The sequence below is a fragment of the Rutidosis leptorrhynchoides genome, chromosome 3, assembly GCF_046630445.1.
Source record: "Rutidosis leptorrhynchoides isolate AG116_Rl617_1_P2 chromosome 3, CSIRO_AGI_Rlap_v1, whole genome shotgun sequence".
NCBI classification, from domain to species: Eukaryota; Viridiplantae; Streptophyta; class Magnoliopsida; order Asterales; family Asteraceae; genus Rutidosis; species Rutidosis leptorrhynchoides.
In genome coordinates, this window is record NC_092335.1 from 308,201,044 (window position 1) to 308,220,675 (window position 19,632).

The window sequence follows — 19,632 nt, forward strand, 5'->3', positions numbered from 1 at the left end:
TGCAAATAGATTATCAAAATCACTTAAGTTGATATTTTGGATTGATTCGGGAGGGATACTAGCAGATGACTCTTCTTGTGGAGCCTTGTTCTCATCTTCAACTGTCTCTGAATCCTCTGTAACATTTTCACTATCGTATGCCAGAGCAACAAGCTGTTCTACAGGGAAATCACTTGGTGGAACGTCCCCCTTTTCTGCATTATCAAAAACATTTGAATAATTCATATAATATTCAGCAGTAAAGACCTCACCATATTCATTAAAGCTTCAAATAGGTATCACTAACGTTATTTTAAAAGAGGGTCCTCCAGTTCCAGCATCTTCTTCATCGTCATTCTCGTCATCACCACCCAAATCAGAGGAATATTCTTCTCCTCTTTCCTTAATCAACTTTGTTTTACCAGAGGTAAGTAATTCGATCTTATCGTTCATCTCCTTCAACTTCTCCTTGTTCTCACTCTTAATCGCCAATATCTTCTTCTTCAACTTCTCCGTCCTACCCTTCTGATGATTCATTCGATTCCATAATCTCTTTTTTTCTTCCACTAACGACTCAATCTTTGCTTCACTGATCTTCTTCTCCTTAGTGGCTTGATTCTCTAGATTGGTTATTTTTGTGATCAAAGACAACAACAGATTTTACTGTGTTTTGAATTCGGATGACGTGACCTGAGGTGTTGTGGTAGCAGGTCTCGGTGAGGTAACATCAGCTCTTGCATTCTTCATGAAACCGGATGGTTGTCTCTGAGCTTATTGTTTCGAACATCCCTGAGATGATATTTGAGATGAGTCATAATTGTGTTTCGTTCTCTTCTCCTTCGTCTTTGGCTGTTCGAAAGTCATTGAATCTTTCCCTTTCCTCTTCCTTTGAATCAAAACAACATCCTCCTCAGTTGCTTCATCATCACCTTCTATAACCTCATCATTAACATTATTTCCTCATTGAGCTTCACCAGTTTCTCTTTGATTATCACCTCCACCTTCCTCCTCATCAGTAACTTCGTAGTTAGAGTCGAAATCGTCGTTTCTCCATGCGTTACCAGCAGGACATCGATAATTCTCCTTAATCAGATGGTAAACAAGCTTTCTGTTAAAATCAGGTTTCAAACCCTCGTTCCTTGTTTCCTCCATTCTTCGAAAAGTTATCAGATTCATTGGTTTATGGTGAATAATATCCTCTTCAAGCTTCAGTAGGTCTGGTGCAGCATCATTTATAATCATTTGAAGAAAACGAGCATAAATAAGATATCTCTGAGTAGAACTGAAAAGATTCTCTTTGAAGTAGTAGAAGACGAATCCTAAGAAATCATATGGAGCCCTTAGGACAAGTGCCACAAACATACTCTGTACTTTCTCGTTCAACTTATCAAACCCAGCTTTGCGTCCACTCAAGCAATGCATGATCACATGAGTAAGATATCGAAACTGTGGAGGCAGAAGTGTCTTCATCAGTTCAGACTTACCAGCAATGTAGCCAGAATAGGCACATCTCTTAAAGCATCTATGAATTCTCTCACGATTGATTGTCATGTGGGAGCAGTTTTCATTATTAAAATTTAAGATCCTCCATATCATAGTCTTGGAGACAATGATCTCATGCCCTTGAACGGTACTAACTATCTTAGTCTCATCTTCCGATACATCAAGTGCCGCATTTCTCCAGAATTCTCTTTGATGACTGTAGTAAGCTGTACAATGAGTAGAAATAGCAGTATGTATCCTTGATCTCTGAAGAAAAGCTACAATCTCCTTAAAATGTTTACCCCTCTCGAGAGTAGTGTCATAGAGAGTGACTTGATTGTTTAGATTACCTTTCTCTAGGATAATTTCTTGTTGAGCAGGTGGGTTAACAGGATTCACTTGAGGATTTACTTGCTCCCTCTATCCTTCTAGGTTCACAACTGGGACATTAACTTGTTATTCAGCCATTGATGATATCTTAACAAACTGAAACATTAACATAAATGTTAGAAATACAATCCACATATCGTAAAACCTCAAAGCATTCGCATCAAAGTGTCATAAGTTTGTTAAAAAAGATAAACCGTACGAGTGATACTGTCACACGTGCGGCTGAGGTATCAGACGTGCGAGTAACAGTCACTCGTGCCACTGTTGACATTTAAGCAGTAATATGGTTTCAGACAAGGTACACGGTTGAGGCAACATATATAAGCGAGTGAGTCAACCATGTGGTGACTCGTGCGGTTAATCACACGTGTCAGCTCAGTCAAGCGAGTGAGCAACCAAATCAAATCGAACGAGTGAGCTCAAAGGTTTACACGGTTGATCATCAACCGCGTACTGACTCGTGCGAGTCATGTCTCACGCGTGCGAGTGATGTCACTCGTGCATGTCTAATGAAACCGATATTAAATGCTATATTTAAATCGACGAGATTACATGATTGATCGTTTTAGGGGCCGATTTACATCACAATAGCAACATTAGGTATCGTTTAACACAAAACAATAACAGATATGCATCAAAACAAGCTTTAATTTCATGAAATTTGACATACAAACCCTTATGGTTTCGAAACTTTCAAACAACGAATTAAGACATTAAAACTTGATGAAATTATACCTAGATGATGGCGCTGTGGTCGGATTAACTTTCTTAACAAACGTTGTGGTGGAAAACTAAATTGGTGATAATTGAATTTTTAGAGAAAAGTGGGCAGAGTGTACAAGAGTGAGCGACTGTGCTCAGCACTCTCTATTTATACTATCGTGATCAACCGTACGGTTGATCACACGATCCATCATCAACCGCGCGTCTCACATAATCACTCGTGCGTGTGACCCAGATATCTTAGGAAAATTCTAGAATAGGGTCATCCGTACGTTTAACCTCACACGTGTGGTTACTCGTACGGTTCACACATCAGTCGTGCGAATGAGCCACTTAGGCAATTTTAAATTTTCAAATTTTCACAAACTTAGGATTTCGACTCGTTTGGCAATCTTAGAGCTGACTTGCACTTTCAATTTGAGTCATAAATCACTAATTCATCAAGAAATGATCATTAACACTTAGGTATATCAAAAATCTTAACCACAACAAGGTTATTACTCTAAACATTCTGTTTCACATGAGTAAGTCCTACAGTGTAATGTCATCTTAAGTTCACTAACACCTTAAATCATTAAAATCCTTCAAATATTCACAAGCTCTACAAACTTCTATCTTGTGGATTTGGTGGCAAAAAATATCTTGATCTTGACAAGGTTCTTTCAGATGTCATTGTACATTAAGAGGATAATCAGAAAACAAAAGAACGAAAAAAAAACTTTATAAATTTTCTGAGATATAATGTCATGCAACTAAAAATATGCAAATAAAAGACATTCTACCATGAAGTGCAATAATATGCAAAACCAAAATCTTTTTGTTGTTTTACATTTTTCAATGCAAGCTTTTTAATAAACAGATAACCAAGATATACAAATCCACATTCTTTTTGTGAGCAAGATGATTAATAATTTAAAAATGGATCAGAACTGACATATTGAATCAACTTCTGTTGTTCATTCCTAATTATCCAGTCTGTGTCTATTGTCATGCAATTACTGATATCAATCCTCATTAAACATGAACATATTCATTCCAGACACTTCGACAATCATGTTGGAATTAATTACTTGAACAATATAAAGAAGTGATTTTTGAGATCACGCTAAGTTCATTGATCCTTGATTCTTTCATCACTTATGATTGTGCGTCTTTATTAGGTTGTCAATTCATTACGCGTAACTTTCAGTTATCTCTTTCCATGTACTTCATTCAAATTGAACAGGATGGTTCTCACGGCATTTTGAATAACCCTGTCAGCCTTTGGCTTCTACCAATATGTTGACAATCTTCAATCTAGTTGGTTCGAAAGATCTTGAGATATATTTGATTATCCGAATAGGCACATTATTTACCGCGGGGATTGGTCTACAGTTAAAGCAGACTTGGCTGATGACCAGTTGTCACACTAAATAAATCTCAAGGCCCTTAACTTCTTTATGTTCAAGTTGACATAGAAAACGGAATCAAAAGTTAAACTTTCATATATATGTTATTTAAAGTATATCTAGGTAAGTATCTTTCCAACTTACGGTCTTAATAGGTATAACTCTATATTGCAGACGACAAGAATCTTGATAGTTCAGTGAGAACATCGTGATTAAACAATTCAAGCTGCGCGGGGGCGTCACACTAAGAATGATCTGATTTCTTTATGAGCACATCATGGATCAGCATTCTTCATACTTTCAGAACTTTGACACCTTGATACGCCAATTATTTTTGACTTTGATTTTCTTTTGATATTTCTTTTTCAGCATATCACTGTCTTTTGATATATTGATTTTGAACGCCATCATGAATGGATTTTCCATTGTTATGCATGTACTCATGTTTCTTTGTTGTGTGCTCAGATCACTCGAAGGTGTTCTCCCTTAAATGCTTGAACGGTCCGCAATAAGGAATTATGCTTTTCAACCTTAAGCGAGAAGGGACACTTACTTCGACATAAACTAATTTTCTCTGATATTTTCGGGGTTTAGTTTCGATTATAAAGTCTTAGGCCCGTGACAACGTGGTATGCACCAGCCAAACAGATAATCCTCAACCTTAAATCCACCCCAACCTTTTCTAGTGATTATCACTTATGATAGGGGATACCCTCAATCGACTGTTGAGTTCCTCAAAAATTATCATTAGATACAGTTCGGAGATAATTAGGTGACTACCTTCAAACGCTACCGATCATTCATGACTTCTGAATCTTAGATGATCGTTATTCTTATTATGATTGTCTAATGCCAGGAATTCATAAGTCACATCTAGTAGTACATCACACAACAGATAAACATAAACATTCAAATCAGTCCTTACTAATCAAATATTTCAATTCTCATTACAGTAATTTCTTCATCTCCAACATATTAATCAAAATAAGCTCATTTTTGAATTTTCAAATTTTTTTTGATGACGCATTTTACACTTTTTAGGTATTTTCTGTTGAAGCATATACTCCCCCTAAAATAATAAACTTAAAATCTTTTTGTCTTTTAGCATTTTAAACAAAGGAAACAGAAAATAGCTACAGACTAGAATGCAAACATGAAAGAAATAATGCAAGAAAATGCAGACAGAAAGCAAACATACGCAGTACAGATAATAAGAAACTAAAATCTATATGTCATGCATCCTACATGCAACGTCTAAAAGTTTGATTAACCCTCATAAACAACATCTGAAATTACTTTGTCTCGATCAATAATGCCATTCATCTCTAAAAGTAGCAAGAACCTAGGTTTATCGAAAGCCTTAGTAAAAAGGTTAGCCCTCTGGTCCTTAGTACCTATTCTCTTAACCTCAATTATCTTTTTCTCATGGAAATCCCTAAGAAAATGATACTTAACACCTATGTGTTTAGTCTTAGAATGTTGCACAGGATTCTTAGTAATTGCAATAGCAGCAGTATTATCAATATAAAGAGGAGAGAAAGAGATTCTTAGTCCGTAATCGCGAAGTTGTTGTTGAATCCAAACAACTTGCGAACAACAACTAGCAGCAGTGATATATTCAGCTTCACACGTGGAAAGCGCAACTGCAGTTTGTTTCTTGCACTGCGAGGTCACCAGCCTTTCACCTAAAAATTGATATCCTCCTGATGTAGATTTGTTGGTGATTTTACAACCTGCATAGTCTAAATCACTGTTTGCTACAAGATCAAACTTGTCTTCGTTCGAATACCAGGTGTCGAGATTTGGAGAATGTAACGGATAACGAAGAATTCTTTTGGCAGCTGTAAGATTAACTGTATTCGGATTAAGTTGATAACGAGCACACAGGTATGTTGCGAACATAATATCTGGCCTAGATGTAGTGAGATACATGAGCGATCCGATGATTGCTTGATAGTATGTAGGATCAACAGGCTCCCCTTCACAGTCTAACGAAATACCATGATTCACAGCTAGTTGATACAGGACGTTCTTGAGTCATACCGACACGTTCGAGTATATCATTTACATACTTTGCTTGATGAAGAAAAATTCCATTATCAGTCTATTCGACATACAAACCAAGAAAGTAGTGTAAGAGACCAATTTGCTCATTTCTAATTAGTCCTTCATAACCTGCTCGAACTCATCGACGAGTCCTGCTTAGTAGAACCGAAAATAATGTCTTCTACATAGATCAGGACCAAAATAATATCATCATCTTTAACCTTCGTGAACAGAGTACAATCTACCGTGCCCATTTGATAACCTTTTTCGATCAGATAACTTGACAAACGTCCATACCAAGCTCTCGGGGCTTGATGTAAACCATATAGGGCTCTTTGTAAATGGTAAACTTTGTCAGGATGAAGATGATCTTCAAACCCGGTGGTTGATTAACATATACTCTTTCATTTAGCTTGCCATAAAGAAATGCACTCTTGACATCCATTTGAAACACTTTGAACTTCATAAATGAAGCAAAAGTCAAGAAAATGCGAATAGCTTCCAATCTGGCAACAGGAGCAAAAACTTCATCATAATCCAATTCAGGATCTTGCTGATAACCTTTAGCAACTAATCTTGCTTTGTTACGGATAACATTGCCATCTTCGTCAAATTTTCACTTTCAAACCCATTTGAGATCAATTACTTTCGCACCATGCGGCTTAATAACTAGCTTCCAAATATCTAAACGGTAGAATTGCTGAATCTCTTCCTGCATAGCCATAACCCAGTCAACATGTTTCAAGGCTTCTTTTGTTGTCTTTGGCTCTATTCTAGAAATATGACATGAGTACTTGTAGTATGCAGTAGCAGCTGTCATATGAGTATCAACTTGACCATCAAACTGAACTTGCCTTCTTATTCTAACACATGTATTTGGATCTGCAATAACATTCTCTCTATGATGATCTGCTGTAGTTCTGGGAACTGGTTGTGCAAGAACATGTATCTCAGGTTGTAGATTCGTAGTATCACCAATATCTTCATGATTATCAGAACTCTCACTTGAAATATTAGATCCGTAGGTATCGTACACTGGATCAACGTCTTGATCTGAATCTTGAACTGGCTCGTCGACAGTGGGTAATGGAGTTGGAGTTGGAGCAGGTGTAGATACTTCTGGTTCATTTTGTAAATCAAACAGCATTTGTAACTCAACTTCATTCTTCGTCTGATCTGGAGCAAGATTGAATGAGTCAATCAGCTCATCATAGTTATAAATCCAAGGATGACTCTTAGAAGCACTCTTCATATGATTTCTTTGGACATCAACTTCAGACCATTCTTCAACACATCTTGTCTCATTGTTGAAAACTCGCTTGTTAGGAGAACTATACCCTAGAAATACTCCAGTAACCACTTTTAAATCAAACTTACTTCCTGGTTTTCTTTTCAAGATGGTACACGGTGCACCAAATGGTTCTAGATGCTTCAAAGATGGTTTTCTCCCATGCAATAGCTCATAGCAAGTTTTACCCAGTCGTTTAACAGTCAGAACTCGATTCATAGTGTAACACACATTTGCAACAGCTTCACTTCAAAAATGAACAGGTAACGATGAATCTGCTAGTTTTGTTCTAGCTGTCTCGATCAATACTCTATTCTTTCTTTCAGCAACACCATTCATCTGACGAGCGTATGCAGAACTGAACTGCATATTGATACCTTTTTCAATACAGAAACCTGCAAGATACTGATTCTTGAATTATGTACCGTTGTCGCAACGAATCTTTCTTACCTTTAAATTAAAACCTGTCTCTAATCGATTGATTAGCACTATCAAATTCTCAAACGTATCGGACTTCTCTTTCAAAAACATTACCCAAGAATATCTTGAATAATCATCAGTTACAACCAGACAATACTTACTTCCATCAATGCTTTCGAAACAAATTGGACCGAAAAGATCTATATGTAACAATTCAAGTGGAGCAGAGATTGGATTATACTTCACCAGCTTATGAGCTTTCTTGCTCTGCTTACCCTTCTTACACGGAACACGTGTTCCTAGAATCTAAAAAGATCGAACATCAACACCTTCTACAAGATTGTTGTGGACAAGGTGATTCATTTTCTGAAAACTTAAATGACCCATGCTTTTGTGCCATGTAATAGAATCTTGTTCAGTCACTTTAGAAATAAAAGCTTGATGATGTTCAGCAGTTGAAGTAGCAACATTCATATCTAGCATGTATAAGTCGGCTTGTCTAGGAGCTTTCATCAAAATCATTTCTGGAGGAATCACAAACTCTGTCTTCAAAATGTAGCTAAATTCGTCATCAAATGCTACCTTGAAAGATTTTTCACAGATTTGTGAAACCGATAACAAATTGTTTGCAAGCTCTTGACAATAGTTTACTTTGTCAAAACTGACTTTCTCATTCTTCAATAAACCTTGAGCTGAAATGTGACCTCTTTTATCTCCAGCAAATGCTACATAACCTCCCTTAATTGGGTGTACATCCAAAAGAAGAGATACCTGTCCAGTCATATGTTTTGAAGCGCCACTATCCACTATCCAGGTGTTGTTTACAGGTACCCTGGTTCCCTGCACATCACATTAAGAGAATTAATTGATAATGGGAACCCACGCCCTGACGGCAGTAGGTTGTCCATTAACACCCATAGCTTGAAATTCCATCCATTTCCCATTTGAGTCCGGTGGAATCTCATCATTAGAAACCGTAAACTTAGACAGTTTAGAAGTAGCAATATTGCTCTTCTAGTTTTTCACATTTTTCTCATTTTTAGAGTGATTCACTCGTGGTCTGGTACGAGAAAAGTATTTTCGACGACTAGCCTTTTGCGAAGGCGATCATGCCTTTAGTTCAAAAGCTCTACTATAATCACTTGATTTGGCAACTGTTGCCTCATTATCCTATTTAGGAACCTTAATCTTCACAGGAGAAATTGATCTATTGAAGTTCTTTCTCTTATACTCACCATAGACAACATTTGTCGTATGATTTTTAACACGAACTTCATCATTAACAGGTGAACCTGTTTTATGAGCATAAGATGACCTGTGATCATCATATGTGAGGTCAATCTTCTGTACGGGTGATCTATATCATCTAGGACAATTAGCAGCAATATGTTCATAAATTGCGCAATTAAAACATTGACGAAACTCCCTATGTCCTCTAAATTCATACACGTTATTAGAGTTTGAAGATCACGGATCTTGTGTTCTTACAAACATAGGAGAATCATTTGTTTTATTTCTTGGAACAGTCTTAGGTGTAACAGGAGGAACTGGTCTGTTAGCAAATCTAGGATTTCTTAAAATTTTAACAGGACCTTTCGGTGTTCTAAATCTACTTATCTTAGAGTTATCTCCTAACCCAGTTTTCCTATCTTCCTCAAGATCTAGAGCACCTTCAGCAGTATCATCAGAAGTTGTATTCTTAGTTGAGCTACATTTTTTATTCTTTTCAAGATAATCTTCATAACTAGGAGGGATACAATCTTCTGGTCGACCGTCAACTACGTTTGCATTACCAAATGTGTTCTGAAAAGGAGGGGATGTAGACTTATATCCAATACCCTTGCCCTTGGGGTCATTAAGTTCCACCATTAATGCATTCCATTGCGACGCACTTGCCCAACACTTCATTTTAATTGCAATTGCTTCTAAATCAGCTTTAATGAATTCATTTTCTTTCTTTAGTTCATTAATTGTGTCAACATGTTTAATTAAAGCATGATTTCTATCAAAGTTATAACATTTAAGATCGTGAAGTTGCTTTTTATATACTTTGATTTTCTCTTTCAACTCGTTTTCAACCTTAGTGGTCACATGGTCTGCATGCCATTTTTCTTTTATCTCCGCATATGCCTTTGTTAAATTATCTATTGTAATCTTAGATTCAGCGCATTTAACACATTCAATAACGGTAGATGGATCAGAAGATACCTGTTGAGCATTATTTGATGAAGAATTCTCAGCCATAAATGCAAAGTAATTAGTCTTCTTCCCATCATCAAGCTCATCTTCTGATTCTGACGAGTCTGTAAGGAACTCTGATGTATCAGCATCTTTACCCAAATGAATCTATTCAAGCCTGTCCCAAAAATCTTTTGCTCTAGTTAACCCGTAGACCTTCTCAAGATCACTTTTTTATAAGCACATCCTTAGTAAGTCTACTGCTTGCTTGTTCAAAGCTTCAAAATCAGTTTGGTTAACTCCAGTAAGGTCAGCTTTATCTTCAATTTCTGAATCTGAAATTTTGTCGAAATCATCATCTTCTGAATTTACACTCTCAAGATCTGAACCTTCACCCATAAGAACTAACATTTCCAACTCTTCGGCAATCATTTTACCTCATTCATTTAGTTCTTTATCAGCATCAACCAATGTTTCTTCACTTTGATCAGCTTCTAGACTTTCTCCAAACACTGATGTATTACCATATTTATCCTCCAACTGTTGAAGTAGTAGTCCTCTGACGATGTTGGTGAAACACTTCCAGATTCAGGTGTACAAGGAACTGAATCACGTGCCTTCTTGAATTTGTCTTTAACTTGTTTCTGAATCTTCTCTTTCTGAATTATTCGAGACAATCTTTCAGCTCTTACAGTACGAGCAGTCAGCTTCTCAACTAAATTCTGATCAGTAACACAATCTGCTTCAGATTCCGTGATCTTTACTATGTTAGCTTTAGGTTGTTGATCATCTACATTCAATTTGATAGACCAATCATCATCATCTCCATGAATGACAACCAAAGCTTTGTTAGGAGTCTCAGCTGTTTCTAATTTATTTACTTTATCAGTAATGTAGATCTCACGCTTAGTAGTTTGACTCTGAGAACTGTAGTTCTGATTCTTGAACGGATTACGATTACCCTGCTTCTTCTGTTTTTGTGCACTGTCTTGAAAAATGATCTAATTCTCCACAGTTGTAACAAGTAACAGTATTCATATCAAATCCCAGTTTTGTATCTTTGGTCAGACTGATCAGTTTTTCAGTTCGCTCTTCGTAATCTCTTGCTCTTCTTACAAGATTTGCCATACCCCACATAATATCCATCTTTTCTGCTTCATCTCTATCAAGTTGATGATAATCTTCTGTTGTTAGATGAATGTTGCTCACACGACCATCAAGATAACTATCATAAGAATTAACAAGGCTTGATAGTAAAGCTATATCTTCACTAATCTTTTCTTTTCCAACTTTCCTTATGTTTTCAATCTTAAGTGCAGAAAGAACATCTGATGCAGTCGGTGTAGATGACTCTGTATTATTGGAAGTAGGCTGTGATTGAGTATTGAGAGAACATGGTGAAACTTGTGGTGGATACGAAGGTTGTTGAATAGGTGCACTGCTAACATTCAAACCATACATATTCTGATTGTTCGTAGCTAAAGCTGTTTGAAATGGTGCATGAGCTAACTTAGGCGATGTGTAACCATTTGGACAATACATTTTCATGTCTTGAACTTGTTTAGACCTCTTGACTTTGTTTAACAACTCTAATTCTTCTTCCTGAAGTCTTGCAATAAACGAATTCACTGTAGCAGTAGCAAGTTCTCCATTGGTTTTCATAGTTAATACGAAACCATTCCATTCTAAAGGTAATGCTCCAGCTAGACATGTTACTTTGTCTTTCTCAGCAATGGTCACATCATGCTTGTGTAGTTCAGCTAGCAAATGACGGTATCTTTCAACCAATTCTGTAATAGATTCTCTAACTTGCCAGTGAAAACGATCATACTCAGCTTTCAACTCTAAGCCTTTTCTAGTTCTGTAAGATGTATTTCCTTCATTAAAAGTACGAAGTCCTTCTCATATCTTGAATGAGTTGTCATGACACAGAAATTGATGGAAAATTTGACCATCAAGAGCACTTGTCAAGTTACTGTACATCTTCTTTTACAAGTTATACTCTTCACGTTCTTCCGAAGGCATATTATGCAACGTATACAATTCATTTGTAACAGGTGAATGTGGTCATTGAAATTCGATTTCAATGTACTTCCAAAGCTTTGTGTCCCGACCGTCAGACCAAATCTTAAATATCGACTTCCAAGTGGAATAGTTATCCATATTCATTAACCTCGGACATTTCGTACCACTTCCGGATTCACTCTCAGCATGGAGTAATCGTTGAGTCATATTCGTAATACTCTGAACTAACGGTGCAGCTAAAGCATAATCATTTGAATTAAACATCTTGAAAATTTTACCAAATGTAAAACGTGCGGATCAGGATATCAACCGTACGTGTGACAATCTCAATCGTACGTGTCACAACTCAAGCGTACGTGTCACTACTTAAACAAAGAACCAATTACAAAGTCTCAGACATGCGAGTAAGGATCACCCGTGTGATTACTCGTACGTGTCACTGTCAACCGCTTGATCACTTGTGCAATCAGACTAGTCACTTAACCTAACGAGGTTATGCTAAATCTTGCATGTGAGTTCACGAGTGATGTCAACCGTCTGGTCAACCGCACGAGTGATCAAATTTTTTGACCCACTTGTGTGAGCTGCTGTTCACCCTAATTCACTCAAAAACCCTAGAAATTGATGTTAAACCTCAATTTCTTCGTCTACAAGCTGGATTAGCACTAAACTAACATAAACACACTCTATAATCACAATTACACACGTAAACATGATTCTTTTTTGATCAAAATCACTCTAAAACTCAAAAACCCAAAATAACAAACTCTTTAATCACCAAAAATCACTAGATGATGTTGAAATCACAACCAACGCTCTGTTACCAATGATGAAACATGACTAGGAACTTCAAAATCAACAGGTTTTATTCACACAAAGGTGGAATTAGTGAATCAAACCATTCTAGTGAATATTGTGCTTTTTGGGATTAATTTAGTCAAACCACAACAATGGATTGTGTGATTAGATTAACACCTAGAGCTATTATTCACCTCTTGAGTGATTTGGGTTGAGAGAGAATCGGATTAGGCCACCAGATCTGAGTGATGTGTGTGTAATGAGAGGCTTAACCTAAAATGAAGAGCATAACACTTTAATACCCCTGCTATTGAGTCAACCGCGCGAGTCAGCTGTCACTCGTACGAGTGATCTGTCTCAGCCGTGCGGGTCATCACTCACTCATGTATGTATACTCAGATTAGATTTGTGACTCAGCTCAGCTCAACCGTGCGTATGAGCTTGTCAGCTGTACGAGTGAGACTTCACTCGTACGTCTGACAAAGTCTAGTAATGTCAGACATCCTTATCGCGTTCCTGCAGTACCGGTAACCACATATAAACACATATAGGATAATAACGAGCGATCATGGTAGCCCATAAACTGAAGTACTTGTTCACAAATGTAAGGTAGATGTCTAGGGACTTACAGAAAATGCATCAACACTAGTAAGGTTAGTGTGAATAGTCACATTCAAGATTCGGACACGGAGAGGTTTAATTCTTCCCTTCGTGAGTTAACCAGGTTAAAGAACGAGCAATACGGGAAAAGTCAGAAATGAATCTTCGGCAATAATCGGCGAGATCCAAAATCTTACGAATATAAGTCGGAGTCGTGAGGGTCTCCCGATTACGTGTGGCTTCGATTGCGAGATCGACTTTATTACCTTAACTACTAACAACATGGCTTAGGAATTAGACTTCATTTAACTAAAATTCGCACTTGGAGAATTTGGCATAGAGTTGCTCTTTTCTCAAGAGTTCGAGCGTAAGACGGGGACGTTGTTCGTTTTCTTCTTCGCTTTTTGAATAGATTATGTCACCATCTATGAATACGATAACAGATTTGTCTAGATAAGCTTGCATACGCGATTCTTAAGATCCTTGAATATGGACAGAGCCTTAGTTAAACTGAACGGCGCTAAAAGTAAAAGTCAGACTGACTCAATGAAAAAGTAAAAGTCAACTAATCCAAGCAAGTCAATAAAAGTCAAACCAAAAGTCAACTCGGTCAAAGTGGTCAACAAAATTTAAACATCTTAGTAGGTCATGCAATCATGGTCAACAAGTCAAACCTATGTCAAATATCATTTTACAACTCATAGTAAAGCAAATTGCACTTTTGCATTTTAAAGCATGCCTTAGAAATTCGTACGTCGTAGAAAGAAACAACCATTACTCATAGCACATAACTCATAAAATTATGACCAACTCCAGATCATAACTATACTTAAAATCAATTCCAAAAAGTCCAGCAAAAGCCTCATACGATATATAAAAGTTAGAAGTCAGAAGGGGTCTAGTTATGGTTTACTAAATCAGTTTCAGCACGCGCATCAGTTTTGAAATATTTCTCAGAAAATATAGAAAATAGATTTTGACAAACGGCTAATTGGAGTCATCTAAAAACATTCTAAAATGTTAGTGGTAAAATAATAAAAGACATATCTTTAGCCAATTCTTATAGTTTAATCAATCTTTACAGACCTTCTAGTCTTGTTCATCAAACAGACATCACATAGAAGAGCATATATCTCATGTAAAATCATGTTTTTGTAAGTTCACATACAAATGAAATATGTCAAGTAGCATATAAAATAACATATTCCAGAATATCAAAGTTTTAATCAACACCTAGTTCACTCTAGCAATTTGTATGTAACTCTGAAAACTGATTCAGCTCACTTTAAGAACCAAATATTCGTTTTGTCATAACCAAATATTCTTAAGTCCAAATTCCATAAAGTTTCATAAGGAATACAGTATCATACTTTTTATAAACTAAAACACAAAGCATGCAACTTCGAAAATTCGTATATCATGTAAAACCTAACGAAAACTTCGATTAAGCATATCTTGAGCATACGATAACGAAATCACGCAAAATCAAAGTCTAAAATTAATTCAATATCTATGCATCTAAAAATATTACAAGATCAGTTCTCATGTCAATTTTATCAGATCTACAAGAAACAAATTCATTTTTCATGCAAACAACGTTAATCAAGCAATCAAACGATAAATTACAACACTAAACACCATCAATTACGCACTAGACTTGATTATACTATGTAATTGCATAAAAATCTGAATTAATAAAATTAGGGTTACTAGTTATACCTTAAAATCACAAATTGTTCACACAATCGCGTAGAGAACGACATGGGGATCAACGTTCATATACAAGCTTTCTTCTAATTTTGAGTTTTGAATGTGTGTGTGTGTTTGAAGGCCAACAGCCAAAGAGAGGGGGGAGGGGATGAATGTCGACTTCTAATTGTGAGTTGTGAGGGTTTACAAGTTTCCTTTTTCTTTTATACTTTAGTTTAGGGCCTTAATCTAAACCACTAATTAATCACATAGCCCAAATAAGAAATTAAAAGTCCAAAAGGGGTGTCCATGGGGGTATTCGGCCGAATGGCCCTTTAATGGGGTCTCGGGCTCGTTTTTGCTTAACTCTTGGCACGCGTGTGGTCCGTTTCCAGTACCGTTAACCGTACCGGGTCTCCGGAACGTTAACTAGTCGTTGAAACGCAATCACCGGATTTAATTCATTAAATAAATAATAAATTAAATAAGTTTTTCTTAAAGTCAATAATTATTGAAAATAATTATTTCGTCGTTTTTCTGAGTTCCGTAAACTGAAAAGCTTTCTAGGCGGTTTTCTTAATCGTAACGTTTCCTAGTTATTTTGCTATCCGAAATAAGTTCATAAATTAATATAACATATTAATTTAAGAATCTCTCTAATAAGCATGTATTTAATTCTATTAAACACACAAGTCTAAGTAAACACCGTTAAATACTTAACGGACAAGTAACGAAAGTAAACGGAAAAAGTCGGGTTGTTACATTACCCACCTGTTATGAAAAATTTCGTCCCGAAATTTTAATGCTCATCCGTCATAGTCGTCTCCTCGGGAAACAGTTGTGGATACTTCAGTCTCATCTGATCTTCACGTTCCCATGTGAATTCTGGTCCTCTACGGGCATTCCATCTAACCTTAATGATCGGAATTCTGCTTTGCTTTAGTTGCTTAACCTCGTGACCCATAATCTCAACAGGCTCTTCAATGAAATTAAGCTTAGGATCAACTTGTACTTCGTCTAAAGGAATTACCAAGCTTTCGTCTGATAAACATTTCTTCAAATTGGAATCATGAAAAGTATCGTGAATCTCACTAAGTTCCTGCGGTAATTTTAGTCTAAACGCTACCGGTCCAATTCTTTCGGTAATCTCAAACGGTCCAATATATCTCGGACTTAACTTTCCTCTTTTACCGAAATGTACTACACCCTTCCAGGGTGACACTTTGAGCATAACTTTGTCTCCAACTTGAAATTCCAAATCTTTCCTTCTAATATCGGCATAACTCTTTTGACGATCTCGTGCTATTTTCATTCTTTCTCGTATCTGCGCGATCTTCTCTGGCATTTCGTGTACAATCTCAGGACCAGTTAACTGACTATCTCCTAACTCAGTCCAACATATAGGTGATCTGCACTTTCTGCCATACAGTGCTTCAAAAGGCGCTGCCTTTATACTTGCTTGATAACTATTGTTATAAGAAAACTCTACTAATGGTAGATGTATATCCCATCCAATTCCAAAATCAGTAACATACGCTCTTAACATATCTTTTAATGTCTGGATAGTTCTCTCACTTTGACCATCAGTCTGTGGATGGTATGCTGTACTCATGTCTAAACGGGTTCCCATGGCATCTTGCAAAGCTTACCAGAATCTAGATGTAAATCTACTGTCTCTGTCGGAAATAATAGATATCGGCACTCCATGTCGGGAAACTACTTCCTTTATGTAGATCTGCGCCAACCTCTCCATCTTATCCGTTTCCTTAATTGGTAGAAAATGAGCAGACTTTGTAAGATGATCAACGATAACCCAAATTGTATCATACCCTCCTACAGTTTTAGGTAACTTAGTGATAAAATCCATTGTAATATTCTCCCACTTCCATTGGGGAATCTCTGGCTGTGTCAGCAATCCTGACGGTTTCTGATGCTCCGCCTTAACTTTAGTACAAGCCAAGCAATTACCAATATAAGTAGCGATATCAGCTTTCATATTAGGCCACCAATACAGTGCCTTAAGATCTTGGTACATCTTGTCGCATCCAGGGTGAATAGAATACCTCGTCTTGTGTGCCTCTTCTAGCACTAATTCCATTAATCCGCCAAACTTCGGTACCCAAATTCTGTCGATAAAATACCGGGTTCCATCGTCTCGAGTAATGAACTTCTTATCGATTCCTCGAAGTGATTCGGTAGCAACGTTCTCTTCTTTCAACGCCTCTAACCGTGCGTCATGTATCAGAGAAGTATGGTTCCTTCGAATAGTCAAGTTCAATGTTCTAACTCAATAGTTCGATCCAACGTCTCTGTCTCATATTAAGATGTTTCTGATCAAAAATATGTTGCAAACTCTTGTGATCCGTGAACACAGTGAACTTTGAACCATATAGATAGTGTCTCCACATCTTCAGTGCAAAAACCATAGCACCAAGTTCTAAATCGTGAGTCGTATAATTCAACTCATGTATCTTCAATTGTCGTGATCCATACGCAATTACTTTCTTACGTTGCATCAACACGCAACCAAAACCCTGTCGTGAAGCATCGCAGTAAACCATGAAATCCTCAGTTCCTTCGGGTAAAGACAAAATCAGTGCAGTCATTAATTTCTCTTTTAACAACTGAAATGCAGCTTCATGCAACTCTGTCCATTCATACTTCTTACCCTTGTGAGTCAATGCTGTTAACGGTCGGGCAATAGTAGAAAATCCCTCAATGAATCTTCTATAATAACCAGCGAGACCTAAGAATTGTCGTATCTGCGTTGGTGACTTAGGAGTCTCCCATTTCTTAACCGGCTCTGTCTTTTGGATACCATTGACACCTACGATATGACCCAAAAATTGCACTTCTTGTAGTCAAAATTCACATTTCGAAAATTTCGCATACAACTGCTCCTTCCTGAGCATCTCTAGTAACAAACGGAGATGTTGTTCATGTTCCTTTTCATTCCTATAGTATACTAGAATATCATTGATAAACACAATAACAAACTTGTCTACATATGGCTTACACACACGATTCATGAGATCCATGAACACAGCCGGTGCATTCGTCAATCCAAACGGCATTACGGTAAATTCATGATGACCATATCGTGTTCTAAACGCTGTCTTCGATATATCTGCCTCATTTACTCTCATCTGATGATAACCTGATCTCAGATCGATCTTAGAGTAATATGTCGATCCTTGCAATTGATCAAACAAATTATCAATCCTTGGAAACGAATATCTATTCTTGATAGTTAACTTATTCAACTCCCTGTAATCAATACATAATCTCATAGATCTATCCTTCTTCTTCACAAATAGTACTGGAGCTCCAACTCTAATGTATTTGGCCATGTGGTTGCCTTCTTGCACAATCCATAGGTCGCACATTATGGCCCTGATGTTCTTCACCATTTGGGGAGTTCTTCAGCATAGAAAAGCACAACGTGCGAGTGTCGGTAAAACAATGTTATAGAAATAGACTAACAACGAGTAGTGGTGTATAGTAACGAGTAGTGAATCGTAGGGATTCCCATAGCGATGAACAGTGCTTAGTAATGGTAAGTAAAAGTAAGTGGAATCAAGCAATAACTAGTAATGACAAGCGGCAACGAGTAGTGATTGATATCGACCAGGAGTGAGGAATGATGTTGAATAGTGGTTAGTAATGATATATAGTAAGGAATTGTGGCATGAGATGATGGGTATGTTCAAATTATGTCAACTAATGATACATAGTAGCGAGTGGGGTCATTAGCATTATGTATATATATTATCGATAGATTATAGGAGACTATTATGTTCATTTTATGAGCAGTGTATATTAGAAAAATTTTCTTTGACTATCCTCCCATTCCTTATGTCATGCTGTCGAAACTTCCATATAAGTCACCGTAATGTAATCCCGGTCATTACATTACACTGACTCATACTTTCATTTCGACATTATTTCACAAGTTCAAATTAGCAAAACACGCACGGTTAATCCATTGTATGTAACGAGAATCTATGGGTACTTTTACCAATGGAAAGAAATACTTGTGACGACCTGGAAATTTTCGACCAAATTTAAACTTAAAACTTATATGATCTCGACACGATAAGCAAAGTCTGTAAAGTTGAATCTCAAAATTTTTGAACTGTTTCGTATATTCAATTGACCTTCGACCATTCTTGACGATTCACGAACCATTATTTGTAAATAGATACATAAATATTTAAACATATGAATATATATAATAACAATTTGAAATATAATTTGAAATATTATATGTTGTTGTTATTAAAGCTAAGTATATAAAATAAAATAAAAATATGATATTATGATAATTAATATCTATGTATATAAATAAAGTATATTAAATATATATTTTGTGATTTCGAATTTATTTCGTAAACGATGGTAACGCTCAATTGTTATTAAATGAATAATAAATGAGTTAAGAAGGAACTTATATGATTTTAGAATAAACGGTGATTCGAAAATGAGTTCTATAAATTTTTGGCTTACTAAAAATGTATTTAGGATTTAGTTATCAAATTTTAGAACTTTTTATATTTTACCCTGGAATGAGAGGGACAATTGATGTAATTTTTATTTAACAAATTAGTGATCGAATTTTATACCATA